The sequence below is a fragment of the Lactuca virosa genome, chromosome 3 (genome assembly GCF_052849685.1).
Source record: "Lactuca virosa cultivar CGN04683 chromosome 3, Lactuca_virosa_CGN04683_v6, whole genome shotgun sequence".
Classification (NCBI taxonomy): Eukaryota; Viridiplantae; Streptophyta; class Magnoliopsida; order Asterales; family Asteraceae; genus Lactuca; species Lactuca virosa.
Window position 1 is genome coordinate 740,402 of NC_136428.1, and position 16,568 is coordinate 756,969.

Below are 16,568 nucleotides of genomic sequence, written 5' to 3' on the forward strand. Positions count from 1 at the left end.
ACATTTCTCACAATTGGTCTTACTTGGTCTTTGTCTTATCCAAAACATCACAACTTACCAATCTCAAATGTACAAGAGTAGAAAGCATTTTACTCTACATTTGACAAGTGTTTCACACCTTTTTAAGATTATATCACTCAAGGCTCAATATTGGAGTATGACTCTAAGATTTGATTATGGAACGAAGTATGATTTATCTTTTGATTTAACCATTTCAATAATTCACGATTCCTCTCCTTAGCCAAACAAATACACTAAGGTGTCCTTAGAGGATCAATTGTGATATGGTTTCATAATCACCAAGATAACCATAAACCAAGATACTTAAGCACTCTCTCACCTTTTCAGATTGGAGAAACTTTTAACTTTCTGCCTAATTTGATTCTTCTCATTCGTCCTGCCATACATTGAAACTTTTCCAATGTTTTAGAATTACACTTAAACTTGTAAGTATAACCATACTTACTAAACTTTAGTAGATCATGACGAATAATCTTATCATTCCTTGTGGTCGACTTGACTAGCGCACAACCAAGTGTACCCAATCCTTTAGTCCTTCACTTTACTCACATATACATGTGAGCAAGGACTTAGTCTTAATTTCCCAAAGATGAAAATTCTCATTCATCACACAATACAACTTGCATGATTCCAAGTTTCTATCCAACTGAAACTTGGGTGATGAGAATATTTCCTTATTTGGTAAATTATGACACTATCACAAATGGAAGACTCAAATCCATTTTCCAATATTTCTTATCAATGGAAACATATAAACAACAAATTTTCACAAATGTCATTGTAAGGATACTTAAAATAAATAAAAACCTTTTCTTTTATTTTAAAACTTTCAGAAAAATCTTATCCTTACAATGCAAATACATATGAAAAAAATGTTGTTATCTATTCCTAAGAAATATATCATAACTCTTAAGCAGCAACTCACAATTCTGGTCATCGAACCATGTGATCGAGATCCATCTTCGCGATCAGATCAGCATACTCTTTCTTTAGGTTTTCTTTGGTTATTCCAAAACATCAAAATGTAATTTACATTACATCATGTATTAAGAATCTCCAAAAGAGACTTCATAGAGTTAGATAATGGACTTTACCAGAAGCAAAGTCAAACTTTTTGACTTTCATCCTTATGAACATTTTAGGTAAATTTGGCAGCTTCGCAACCAATGTCCCTTCCTTTGGCAAAAGAAACATATGGACCTTTTGGAAATGGTACACTTGATTGTCTCAGACTTAGCCTTTCTCTTTACCATTGGTCAAATGACTTGACCATGGCCAATCCCTTTCTATTGGGAAGATAAAGCTTTTATGGACTTCCAATGTCACCATTGTCAATGTCCAAATAGGTTTGGGAAGTAGATCTTCCAATCTAATTTGCTTTACCAATGCTCCAAATAATTGCTGATTTAGCAGCATCAAGCAAATAGGTAAGATCACTAAGGGTCATGTCGTGATCTGTCATCAGGGAGTGACTGAAGAACCAAGTCAACAGCCAGCTACCACGAGACTTCGACACCCGACTCTCCCGGCTTGCCAATATGTGACTTAAGCTCCAAGATGTAAGCACATATAGTCTTTGCTTTCCAATAGGGATTGAGTGACTTAGAAATTTTCAAGTCTTGAAACTTGTAGGATAGGGAGAATTATTGGAGGAGGTGGAGGAAGTGAAGCATGATTTCCAGTCCTATTAATGCACAACAAAGGGATTAATCTTTCACCTTGATTTCCATGTGGGATATCATCTTCATTAGGAAGGCTTGTTCCTAAAGATTTGGGAAGACCATAGTTGTCTGAAATAGACATTTATGAGGGAGAAATTCAAGTTTAGTTGATTTAAGTGCTTAATATAACACCCAATATGAAATATTAAGGCTAGGACCCAACAAACTATTTATAACTGGAAGAGGGATGCCGTAATCCAAGTTATAAAATATTTGAAGGTAGGTAAATGACGATTTACCAATTTTCACCATGAAAAACAAAATCAATTATTAACTTTTAATTGGATTGAAACTCCTAGATCTTTTGAGATTCATTGAACTTTCAATGGCATGTTTAAATCTCGATTGTTCCCTCTCAAGTTTGTGACTGGGATGCCGAGGATCACAAACAAGGTGTGAATAACCATGCAAATTTACTTGGTACCCTTAACTTTATCACCTAATTGATGTGACGATTAACCACGCGCGCTCCACCAATCTATGATAAACATTAAGTTACCCTTTGCCACACATTGTCAGTCCCATGTTCGTGTGCCGGTTAACCACACACGCTCCACTAACGACTTAACAAAGGTGCAAAGTGCAATTTCATGAGTTAGCACCTTTTCACATTTTCCTAAGTAACTAAGATTGGCAATTTATAAGTGTTTAGTTACTTAGTATTTATCATTATACTATTAATGAAGGGAGAATTATAGTCCTTATCCTACCCATTTGGCTAACGACCCTCCACCAGTCAAGGAAGCGGTGGGTGAGAGTGGACACCCATTAAACTGCCCTTTTATAGGCAGTAACCTTATACCCCCCTTATAGACCGGCTTCGTGAATGAGGCCTACTAACGGTAAGATTGACTTTATCTTATACATATCTATATAATTAAAATTATAATAATAGTATAAGGGTTGAATTTTAAACGTTTTAAAATTCTAGGGTTTGATTTGGAATTAAAGTATACATAAGGGGTAAACTTTACAAATTTCAAAACTTGAGGGGAATTATTGAAACTATTCAAAACTCTTGGATTTTTCATAACTTATGAGTTTAATTAAAGTTTTAAAAACTTTAATGAAGAGACTCTTGAACATCCATAACTTGAGGACAAGTTATGAAGTCCATAAAACTATTTATGAGAAAAAGACTCTTCATTTTGTAACCTATGGCACTTTTATGAGTTTTAAGATTCATAAATGTACATTTTCATATAACTTGAGGACAAGTTGCAAAAACACATTTTATGAACTACTTTTAGATCAATTTGGATTGAAAACAACTAACACATAATTTTTCATTAATCTAAATTAACTTATAAAACAAGGTGACACAAAAAACTTGGTAATCCATAACTTGAGGACAAGTTATGGAGTCCATACAATGTCATTAAGATCAAGAATTACACTAACAAACAATTTGCACATAATTCCTATGATCTACCAAAACTCATAAGCATGAACAATCCATATCAACAATTTTCAAGAATCATATTAACATATATAAAACTTGAAACTTTGATAATAACTTTGCAATTGGTTTACCATAATCATTACCACATCAAAAACAGGTTTTATAAGTCCAAAACAGATTAAGGTGATGATTCTAGACCAATTCCATCCTTAAAAATCGAAGATATGCTGTCAGGGGGTCCAACTCGTCGAGTGCATGAACCAACTCGTCGAGTTGGATGAATTTAGGCATGGACTCGTCGAGTCCCTTAATGGACTCGGCGATTCAGCTGTCCCGACAACATACAAACTTCGATTTTCAGCAATTTGCATCAAGTATAAATGAAAACAAGCCTAGGCTCTGATACCACTGTTGGGTTATGAGCATTCTAACACTCCTATGGTGTACATGCAACCCTAAATACCTTGGATCAATGTTTTCTCTATTATACATGAAAATATCAATTATTCCAAGGTATTGTTCTAACTAGCATAATATAAAGTACATGTAATATAAAATCTAGTAGAATTACATACCTCTTTGTTGTAGCTTGATTCCATGGAGCTCAAGAGCCTAGTGCCCCAAGTAGGACACCTCAAATGGTTCACACAACATCAAAACATTTGGAATAACCATGAGAAGAGATACTTGGCTCTTAGAAATCGGCTTGCCCTCTTGTGTATACACTAGTGCCGATTTCACCAACAAATAGTGTCTTTATATAGTGTGCACATTAGGGTTACACCATGTAACCCATGACTTTACCCATTCCTTATGCCCCATGGGTTTTAACCTCCATGGAGTATCCATGGGTCACCACATGGGTTAAACCCAACAGAAGGAATCATGGATCATAAGCCCACATATATAAGAATGAATGATTTACACAATCAATCCCCATATATTTAATTAGTCTCTTTTGATCACTAAATTAATTCCAAATTAATCCTTGATCAATACTAATTAAATAATATGATTTCATATTAATATATTAGAACTTATAATATATTAATATGTCACAAATATCCTCTTCTCACAAAAGGTCTATCCAAATGTCCCGATGCCATGCAACCTAAATGGACCATGTCGAGTCGGGTCAAGTATATACTAATTATAGTTATGGGCTTAGACACTAATCCAACATGCATAACATGTTGGGTTATGAGCAAAACAATAATCCTATGGTGCACATGCAAACCCTAAGGCTTTGGATCTAGTTTTTCTATTTGTACATGCAATAATTATCCAAAGCTTATAAACCCTATATCTAGCATACAAAACTCGAAAAACATAACTAAAACGAAGTTAGAAAATTACCTTTCAATTGTAGCTTGAAGATCCTTGAGCTTTTGAGAACCTAGCACCTCAAATGTGATGCCTCTAATGAATCACAACCACCAAAGCACTTGGATGATTCGGAGAGAGAGAGAGAGGGGAAGTCTAAAATTGGCTCTTGGAATCCTCCTAGGGTTTGTGGTAGCTGAATTCTAGTGCCCAAGGGTCCTTTATATAGCTGTAGAGTTAGGGTTTCAGTCAAAGACCTAATTAGGTTGCTTAGGCTCTAAGCATCCCACAAGATCCTTCTAGAATCCCTAGCTTGGACGATTTCTATATGGGCTCCCATATAAAATCGTCCATCCCTTTCTTAAGGGATCCACAAAACATATTGCAACTATCTTATAGTTACAATATCAGTCCCCAAAGTTTAATTAATATCTTTTGACCACAAAATTAATTCTAAATTAATTGTTGACCAATATTAATTAAACAAATATGATTTCTCCTTTAATATATTATTCATATAATATATTAATAAACCATAATAACCTCTTTCTTCATTATTCATCCAGTCAAGTTGCTCTGGTCAAGGAAACCCAAAAGGACCATGCTACAACTGGGTCAAGTACATATCAAATATAGTTATGGGCTTAGACACCAATCCAACAGTCTCCTACTCGGATAAGTCTAATAACTATAAATGCAAGTACGAATTCAAAATCCGATTAGCAATCGTAGCTCTTAAAAGCCGCTGTCGAACTCTGACACGTCCTTTAGATAAGGGATCGTATAGTCCTTCGTTCTCAAGATATCGTGTGGACAATTACATAGAACATAGTCATACTTATTGTCCAGCTGTTTGTTTCTCGATCTCTGATTTGTCTGACATAGAACTTCATTCAACACATCAATTTAGTCCTGACCGGGCCCGACACATAAGTCAAAACAATATCATCGAGGGGCCCATGATATCGCTTTTAGCCTCATAGGATAAAAGGAATAGATAAAATTCAACTTATATGCTTGTACTATTTACTCAGCAAATCGTACACAACAATGCATTTTATAACATCTTATTATTTAGGAACTCAAAACATGCAAAGTGAAACAATAGTAAATAATTGACACAAGACAGTAACATTACTTATAAATAAAACACCTTTATTTAATCATCAAAATGTCAATTACAATTTATCTATTATAAGTTTCTAAGGCTATCTAATTACTAAAACTAATATCGTCCTTCAGCCCAATGCTCCTAGCGTGCTGCAAGTGCTTAACCCTACTCAGTCCCTTCGTAAGGGGATCTGTTGGATTCTCTTCTGACGATACCCTCTTTACTACGAGGAGTCCTTATTCTACCCGATATCTAATGAAATGATATTTCCTGTCGATATGTCTGGATCTGTAATGATCCCTCAGCTCCTTGGTTAAGGCAACTGCACCTTCGTTATCGCAGAAAATCTCCATAGGCTCCTTTATGGTCGGTACAACTCCAAGGTCTCCAATGAAGTTCTTTAGCCATATCGCCTCCTTTGACGCTTCGCTCGCTGCTATGTACTCTAATTCGCACGTTGAATCAGCTACGGTCTCCTGCTTGGAACTTTTCCAAGTCACTGCTCCTCCATTTAGGGTAAAGACCAAGCCTGACTGCGAGCGGAAATTATCCTGGTCAGTATGAAAACTAGCTTCACTATACCCTCTCACTCTCAAGTCATCACTCCCACCGAGGATAGGAAACCATTCCTTAGTCCTCCGAAGGTACTTAAGAATATTCTTTACTGCGGTGCAATGTGCTCTACCAGGGTTCCCTTGATATCTGTTCACCATGCTCAAAGCAAAGGCCACATCAGGGCGAGTACATGTCATAACATACATGATTGAGTCAACTGCAGAAGCATAAGGTACTCTGCTCATCTCTGCTATCTCGACATCGATACTCGGGCTTTGAGTCTTAATCAACTTGGTATTGCTTTGGATTGGTAACTCCTCTTTCTTGGAATTTTCCATGCTAAAACGTTTTAACACTTTGTCCAAGTAAGTACTTTGACTAAGTCCTATTAGTCTTTTACTCCTATTTCTCAATATCCTTATCCCAAGAATATAATCAGCTTCTCCGAGGTCCTTCATAGCGAAGCACTTCCCAAGCCAGTACTTAACCTCCTGCAAGGTTGGGACGTCATTTCCTATGAGCAGTATGTCATCCACATACAAAACGAGAAAGCTAACTATACTCCCACTGGCTTTGACATATACACAGGACTCATCCTCGCTTCTCGAAAAATCAAACTCTTTGACTTTCTCATCGAAACAAAGATTCCATCTGCGAGACACTTGTTTCAATCCATAAATGGATTTCTCAAGCTTACACACTCTATTAGGCTGCTCTTGTGACAACCCGGAACTTCTAGCTTGTTCCTTTAGTCAACTTTATCTATGTTAAGCTTGTTTTATTGACTTCTTGCACTGTTTAGAGTCTGTTGGAGCGTTCTAAACTTAGTACATCAAGGGACCAAGTGTTAGAATGGGTCAACTAAAGTTCCAAAGCATCAATCAAGCCATAAACCCTCAAGTGAGGACTTTACGGCCAGGACCCATGAGTTTACGGTCGTAAACTCATGGTGGCCGTGAACCCATGCTGGCCGTAAACTCTGATGGCCGTAAACTCCACCTATAAGTAGGATGGTTGGTCCATTTTCTGCACTTTTTCCTTTCTAAGGTTTGGAACTCGAAAACTCTCTCAAGAAATCATAGGATTTTGCTTCAAGAACTCTCAAAATGTAAGTAAATCCTTCCATCTAAGTGTTAGTACTTCTCTTCTCCATGAATCATCATTGATTTCATCCATGGATTTCATCTTTGAGTCTAGATCTTCAAAGATTCTCAAGAACATCAAGAACACTTAGGTGTTTTGGGCTGAAAACACCCTTCTTTTCCTTCCAATCGTAAGTATGACTTCCTTATACTTGATATCTAGTATGAAACCATGATTAGCACCTTGAATTCATCCAAGAACATTGATCAAAGTGAGTTTACGGCCAAGAGCATCTCCCTTGGCCGTAAACCCTTATTATAGGTGCAAATGGGGTCGTAACTCTTCCTAAGGCTTGGACTTAAGGCTAGAACACTTCCTTGTGGACTGTAAGACCTTAAAACACCCTTTTGAGCACAAATCATCATGAGTTTACGGCCGTAAACTCTTGTGGCCGTGAACTCATGGCCGTAAACCCTGGTGGCCATGAACACATGGCCGTAAACCCTGGTGGCCGTGAACACATGGCCGTAAACCCTGGTGGCCGTGAACACCTAGCCGTAAACACACTAGTGTGGCCTTAAACTCTTTAGATGCAATCCTTTGTGGTTGTAACACTTCTATATGAGTGTTTCCTAGCCCCTAAGGTGTTTCACTCACATGACTAGTTGTATAAACACTAATTATATTCATATGTGCCCTTGTATACTTATTAGGATCTGTGTGTGTGCTCAAGTTTCCACTTGACATCTAGCATCCTATACCACTCTTTCATCCAAACTACTCACTGCAGATGAGTTCATACCCCTATATTTTCCATGTTTTTAATGTTTTCAGGGGGAATACAAGCTAAACATAAATGCTTTCAATAATATAAAACTTATGCAATTCTCATACTTTAACCCTTTTGTACTGTGTTGAGCATAAGAACGTTTTCACTAAAATTGCAAAGTTTTCCGGACACGCTATTCACTACATTATTCATGCAAACTATAATCGGTATAGTTTGGGATTTTCTAAACATAACAAGTACAGAAACTTTCACTACTAAACATATGCACTAAGACATAAATAGTTTACAGTTTACATCACTACTTATTCATGGTATTCATAACTGTAATTATCACTACATACGGTATACATACGGATTTTCACTATGGTAGAACGCTACTACACTACATGTAAACTAGATCGTACGATACTGTGAGGCACTACTTCAATACTGTACCCTTAGGTGTACAGGGATAAATCCTATCATAGTATAATCAGAGTCTCCTGGAGGGAGAGCGTGAGATTTGTGAATAGATCTATTTGGGACTGACAATCCCACACCTGAACTGCTAGCTACAGTTAGGCGGGCACGCCTGGGGTGTACAAATGTCATTTAATTCGACGCCTGAAGAACGTTGGAAAGGTCACTAGTCATATCAAGCATGGTTATACGACTCACATTATGTATAAATCACCTTTAGTTTACAACCTGGCACTCTTCAACAGTTTTATTTATACAAAATAGAACTAATACACACTACAACTGGAGAATTTCCAGGGCTTTCTAAAGGAAGCGGTCATACAATGGTTTCACGAACGAAATACTTATACATCATGATTAGCATTAGCTAGTCACATGAAGTATTATTTTCGCATATCACTATAGTTTTCAGTAATGAACATTCATGGTTATATACAGGATCTGCGAACACTACATTTTCACTAAAGAAAATATCGGATTTTCTTGGGAACATACAGTTATTGATGTTTTATATACAAAATTGCAAACACTACATTTTCAATAAAGAAAATATCGGATTTTCTTGAAACTATACGCACACCTTTACGAGCTCATCAAGTTTTCATTTCAAAATACCGCTTATGAACTCACCAGCTTTATGCTGGTATTTTCAAACTGCTTGTATTCTCAGGAAATCAGTAGACAGGTACCTGCTGGATTTTTGAGGAGTTGGAGCAATAAGAGTTTTATGCCTATATTCATACAAATTATTTGATGTAATTTAAACAAGTTTCAGACAAATTCCAAATTGATGTAAACATTTTTACTTTAGTATTCATTGTAATGGTTGTGTTGCTATGATTGCTATTATACATTGGTTGTGATGCTATACATGACGTCCTCCACCCCAGAACGTTTTCGCCATTCTGGTTTTGGGGTGTGACAGATTGGTATCAGAGCCCTTGTTTATAGCGAACTAGTATACCGAACCTTACGTGGTATACAACTATAAACACTAAGGGGCCTAAGTGCTCTAAACTAAAAGTATATTTTCGAAATATAAAGTATTTTGTAACAAGTATACTAGTATGTATACATAACAAAACCAGAGTCATAGATAGAATGAAACAAAAGTATTTGGATGTTGGGACGCTGCGGTTAAGCCTGGGCAATTATGTAATCATGTCTAGGGTCAATATAGCCTGATCAACTATATTCATTCGAGACATGACCAACATGTGCTTGGGAGTGGCTGTGGTGTTATAGCAACCCTAAAACTTACCAAGAACAAAAACATCCGACATAAAATACTATAGGAGTATTTTAACTAGAGCCAAATTTAGTATACAGATTCATTCCATGTGGTGATACCACTTTCTTCTTAAGCGATAACTTACTTGTGTTAGTAACCTTTCTGTGCTTATCGCTCGGTAGTATACTTTTATTATCAGGATGAGATATATCTTGTTTTATATATCTCGAGGACTTACCATCCTCTTCTTCCTGATTGTTTCTAGAACAAGATGCCTCCCCGACCAAGACCCATCAGAAGAAACGAAGACACTCCACCACCACCACCACCTCCTCAGTTCGATCCCGTCATGTTCCAGGCAGTAGTTACCGTCGCTGTAACCGCAACAATGGCACAAGTGAACGCTGGAGGGGCTGGAGGTGGAACCAACCCTCAAGGACAAGGCGGAAGTCAGGGACATCAAAAGGAGTGTTCCTACAAGGACTTCATGACCGAAAAACCCAAGCCCTTCGACGGAAATGGAGGTGTTATCGCACTGACTCGATGGTTCGAGAAGATTGAATCCATCTTCGAAATTTGTACCTGTTCAGAGACCAACAAGGTGAAGTTCTCCGCCTGCACCTTCACCGACAGAGCCTTGACCTGGTGGAATGGTCGAGTCAAAACCCTAACCCTGCCAGTGGCTAATGTCATGGGTTAGGAAAGACTGAAGGAGCTCATGCTTAAGGAATACTGCCCGAGGGGCGAAGTGCAGAAGTTGGAACACAAACTCTGGAACTTGAAGATGAAGGGTTCCAACATCGCTGCCTACACCGCTAGATTCTGTGATCTAGCTCTCCTATGTCCGGGAATAGTCACCCCAAAAAGCAAGAAAATCGAGAGGTGCATCTGGGGACTGACACAACCAACCAAATGGATGTCTTGGCTGCTAGACCGATTACATTTGAAAGCGCCAAGGATCTGGCATAGACTCTGATCGATCATGGAATCGATCTGGATGAGGTGGCAGCTATCTCCGAGCCACAAATGGTGAGTGGTGGGAAGAAGAAGAAGTTTGGTAACAAACGGAAGGGTCAGTCTTCGCAGGAGCCCTCCAAGAAGCAACAAACAGTGGCAGTTCACGCTGCTACTACTCCTACTGCTGCTCCCACTATTGTTACAACCACCCAAGCTCCTACCCGTGGCTATGCTGGAAACCTACCTCTGTGCAACAAGTGTGACTTTCATCATCACGGACCCTGCCGTGAATTGAAATGCAACAACTGTGGAAAGAAGGGACACACGGCTCGATACTGCAAGACACCTGTTCAACCAACCAACCAGGCTCTTGGGGTGGGTGCTGGTCAAGCCTGCTATGGCTGTGGAGAGGTTGGGCACTTCAAAAGAAACTGCCCCAAAGCGACAACGGGCGGCAATACAGGAAGAGTGTTAGCGATGGGCCAAGAGGAAGCAGTCGCTGATCCTACCGTTGTTACGGGTACGTTCCTCCTTGACAACTCTTATGCATGCATTCTCTTCGATTCTGGTGCGGAGAGGAGTTTTGTTAGTCATGCATTCAAACATCTAATCAAATGTAAATCCCAACCTCTAACCGAAACATTTACCGTCGAGATGGCTAACGGAAAGAAAGAGAGCGCTAACGACATATTCATGGGTTGTACTCTTACCCTAGACAATTATTCCTTTCCCATCGATCTTATGCCGGTATCCATCAACAGTTTCGGTGTCATTATCGGCATGGACTGGTTGAGCTCCAATCGTGTTGATATTCTTTGTTTCGAGAAAGCTATCCATCTCAATCTTCCCTCTGGTGAAGCCCTCATGATTTACGGAGATAAGTCTAGCTCGAACCTTCGTATTATTTCATGCCTCAAGGCCCAAAAGTATCTACGGAAGGAATGCCATCCATTCCTAGCTCACGTTGTTGATGAGACGCAAAAAGTTAAAGACCTCGAAAGTTTTCCCAAAGTCTGCAACTTTCCTGATGTCTTCCCCGAGGATCTCCCAGGAATCCCTCCTGAGCGTCAAGTCGAGTTTCGTATCGATTTATTCCCCGGAGCTACTCCTGTAGCTAAATCTCCTTATCGTTTAGCACCGGCAGAAACACAAGAGCTATCCAGCCAGCTCAATGAGCTAATCAGCAAGGGATTTATAAGACCGAGTTCTTCACCCTGGGGAGCTCCGATCTTATTCGTGAAAAAGAAAGATGGATCCTTTCAGATGTGCATTGACTACCAAGAGCTGAATAAGCTGGCCATAAAGAATCGTTATCCCTTACCCAGGATCGACGATCTCTTCGACCAACTACAGGGAGCCAGCTATTTTTCGAAGATAGATCTAAGATCAGGGTACCATCAGTTGCGGGTTCATGAGAATGATGTGCCCAAAACAGCATTCCGAACTCGCTATGGACACTACGAGTTTGTAGTAATGCCATTTGGTCTGACCAACGCACCGACAGTATTCATGGACCTGATGAATCGGGTGTGCCGCCCTTTCTTAGACAAGTTCGTGATTATGTTCATCGACGATATACTTGTCTATTCGCGGAGTGAGGATGATCATAAACAGAACTTAAGGCAGGTGTTGGAAACATTAAGGGCAGAAAAGCTATACGCGAAATTTTCGAAGTGTGAATTCTGGATCAGGAAGGTAAATTTCCTTGGACACGTGATTAGCAAGGAAGGAATACACGTGGACCCTTCTAAGATCAAAGCGATTGAGAATTGGTCTGCACCAAAGACACCCACAGAAATCCAGCAATTCTTGGGTCTCGCGGGCTATTATCGCAGGTTCATCCAGAACTTCTCCAAAATCGCTAAGCCTTTAACTACCCTGACACAGAAAGGTGTAACCTTCAGTTGGGGAGCCAAGCAAGACACTGCATTTCAAACATTGAAGCAGGCCCTTTGCAGCGCACCTATCTTGTCCCTGCCCGAAGGGACGGAGGACTTCGTTGTCTATTGTGATGCATCCAATCAGGGCCTAGGCTGTGTGCTCATTCAACGAGGAAAGGTTATCGCCTACGCCTCGAGGCAGTTGAAAACACACGAGGTCAATTACATAACTCACGATCTAGAGTTGGGAGCAGTGGTCTTTGCATTAAAGATCTGGACGCACTATCTCTATGGAACCAAGTGCACTATTTTCACCGACCATAAGAGCTTGCAGCACATCTTCGATCAGAAGGAGCTAAACATGAGGCAACAGCGATGGGTAGAGTTACTCAGTGACAACGAGTGCGAAATTCGCTACCATCCCGGCAAGGCCAACGTGGTAGCAGATGCCCTCAGTCGGAAGGAGCATTTAGGGCGAAAGGTGAAAGCATTAACGATGACTATTCATTCCCATTTATCCGCGCAAATCAGAGAGGCTCAGCTGGAAGCCTTGAAACCAGAGAAAGTGGCGGATGAAGCCTTGCGGGGAATGTACAAGAACTTGGAGATCAAGGGAGACGGAGTGTACTATTTTATGAAGCGGATCTGGACCCCAAAGTTCGGTGGGTACAGAGAGATCGTCATGCATGAAGCTCACAAGACTAAATACTCCGTTCACCCGGGTTCAGATAAGATGTATCTGGATCTCAAACAAGTTTATTGGTGGCCAAACATGAAATCAGAAATTGCTACTTTCGTGGGTAAGTGCTTGACTTGCGCCAAGGTGAAGGTAGAGTATCAAAATCCCTCAGGTTTACTTCAGCAGCCGGAAATACCTGAGTGGAAGTGGGAAAGGATAACCATGGAATTTATCACCAAGTTACCCAGATCTCCGAGTGGGCACGACGCCATTTGGGTAATTATCGATCGGTTGAAAAAATCCGCCCACTTCCTGCCAATCAAGGAAAAATTCAAAATGGAGAGACTCACACAGATTTACATCCGAGAGATAGTTCGCCTTCATGGGGTACCTGTATCCATTATCTCCAACCGAGATAGCAGGTTCACCTCGAGATTTTGGCAATCGCTACAGAAGGCTCTTGGAACTAAGTTGGATATGAGCACGGCTTATCATCCTCAGACAGATGGACAGAGTGAGAGAACAATTCAGACATTGGAAGATATGTTGAGAGCCTGCTTCATCAACGTCGGCACGTCATGGGACACTCATATTCCTTTGGTTGAATTTTCCTACAACAACAGCTACCATACCAGCATCAAGACTGCGCCGTTTGAAGCCCTCTATGGCCGTAAGTGCAGATCCCCTCTGTGCTGGGCTGAGGTGGGTGGCACGCAGCTAGCCAGGGGTCAAGTCCCCAACAGTACTCTCACTGGTCCTGAAATCATCCGAGAGACAACTGAAAAGATTGTACAAATCCGGGAACGACTGAAAGCCTCCCAAGATAGACAAAAGAGCTACGCCGATAACAGACGAAAACCCTTGGAATTCCAGGTTGGTGACCGCGTCCTTCTGAAGGTCTCACCCTGGAAAGGCATGATACGCTTTGGAAAGCGTGGAAAGCTAAACCCAAGGTACATAAACCCTGAAGTGAGGAGTTTACGGCCAGGACCCATGAGTTTACGGCCATAAACTCATGGTGACCGTGAACCCATGCTGGTCGTAAACTCTGATGGCCGTAAACTCCACCTATAAGTAGGATGGTTGGTCCATTTTCTGCACTTTTTCCTTTCTAAGGTTTGGAACTCGAAAACTCTCTCAAGAAATCATAGCATTTTGCTTCAAGAACTCTCAAAATGTAAGTAAATCCTTCCATCTAAGTGTTAATACTTCTCTTCTCCATGAATCATCATTGATTTCATCCATGGATTTCATCTTTGAGTCTAGATCTTCAAAGATTCTCAAGAACATCAAGAACACTTAGGTGTTTTGGGCTGAAAACACCCTTCTTTTCCTTCCAATCGTAAGTATGACTTCCTTATACTTGATATCTAGTATGAAACCATGATTATCACCTTGAATTCATCCAAGAACACTGATCAAAGTGAGTTTACGGCCAAGAGCATCTCCCTTGGCTGTAAACCCTTATTAGAGGTGCAAATGGGGTCGTAACTCTTCCTAAGGCTTGGACTTAAGGCTAGAACACTTCCTTGTGGACTGTAAGACCTTAAAAACACCCTTTTGAGCACAAATCATCATGAGTTTACGGCTGTAAACTCTTGTGGCCGTGAACTCATGGCCGTAAACCCTGGTGGCCATGAACACATGGCCGTAAACCCTGGTGGCCGTGAACACATGGCCGTAAACCCTGGTGGCCGTGAACACCTAGCCGTAAACACACTAGTGTGGCCTTAAACTCCTTAGATGCAATCCTTTGTGGTTGTAACACTTCTATATGAGTGTTTCCTAGCCCTAAGGTGTTTCACTCACATGACTAGTTGTATAAACACTAATTATATTCATTTGTGTCCTTGTATACTTATTAGGATCTGTGTGTGTGCTCAAGTTTCCACTTGACATCTAGCATCCTATACCACTCTTTCATCCAAACTACTCACTGCAGGTGAGTTCATACCCCTACATTTTCCATGTTTTTAATGTTTTCAGGGGGAATACAAGCTAAACATAAATGCTTTCAATAATATAAAACTTATGCAATTCTCATACTTTAACCCTTTTGTACTGTGTTGAGCATAAGGGACGTTTTCACTAAAATTACATAGTTTTCCGGACACGCTATTCACTACATTATTCATGCAAACTATAATCGGTATAGTTTGGGATTTTCTAAACATAACAAGTACATAAACTTTCACTACTAAACATATGCACTAAGACAGAAATAGTTTACAGTTTACATCACTACTTATTCATGGTATTCATAACTGTAATTATCACTACATACGGTATACATATGGATTTTCACTATGGTAGAACGCTACTACACTACATGCAAACTAGATTGTACGATACTGTGAGGCACTACTTCAATACTATACCCTTAGGTGTACAGGGATAAATCCTATCATAGTATAACCAGAGTCTCCTGGAAGGAGAGCGTTAGATTTGTGAATAGATCTATTCGGGACTGACAATCCCACACCTGAACTGCTAGCTACAGTTAGGCGGGCACGCCTGGGGTGTACAAATGTCATTTAACTCGACGCCTGAAGAATTTTGGAAAGGTCTCTAGTCATATCAAGCATGGTTATACGACTCACATTATGTATAAATCACCTTTAGTTTACAACCTGGCACTCTTCAACAGTTTTATTTATACTAAATAGAACTAATACACACTACAACTGGAGAATTTCCAGGGCTTTCTAGCGGAAGCGGTCATACAATGGTTTCACGAACGAAATACTTATACATCATGATTAGCATTAGCTAGTCACATGAAGTATTATTTTTGCATATCACTATAGTTTTCAGTAATGAACATTCATGGTTATATACATGATCTGCAAACACTACATTTTCACTAAAGAAAATATCGGATATTCTTGGGAACATACATTTATTCATGTTTTATATACAAAATTGCAAACGCTACATTTTCACTAAAGAAAATATCGGATTTTCTTGAAACTATACGAACACCTTTACGAGCTCATCAAGTTTTCATTTCAAAATACCGCTTATGAACTCACCAGCTTTATGCTGATATTTTCAAACTGCTTGTATTCTCAGGAAATCAGTAGACAGGTACCTGCTGGATTTTTGAGGAGTTGGAGCAATAAGAGTTTTATGCTTATATTCATACAAATTATTTGATGTAATTCAAACAAGTTTCAGACAAATTCCAAATTGATGTAAATATTTTTACTTTAGTATTCACTGTAATGGTTGTGTTGCTATGATTGCTATTATACATTGGTTGTGATGCTATACATGACGTCCTCCACCCCAGAACGTTTCCGTCATTCAGGTTTTGGGGTGTGACAGCTCTGCATTGACAAAACCCTCTGGCTGAC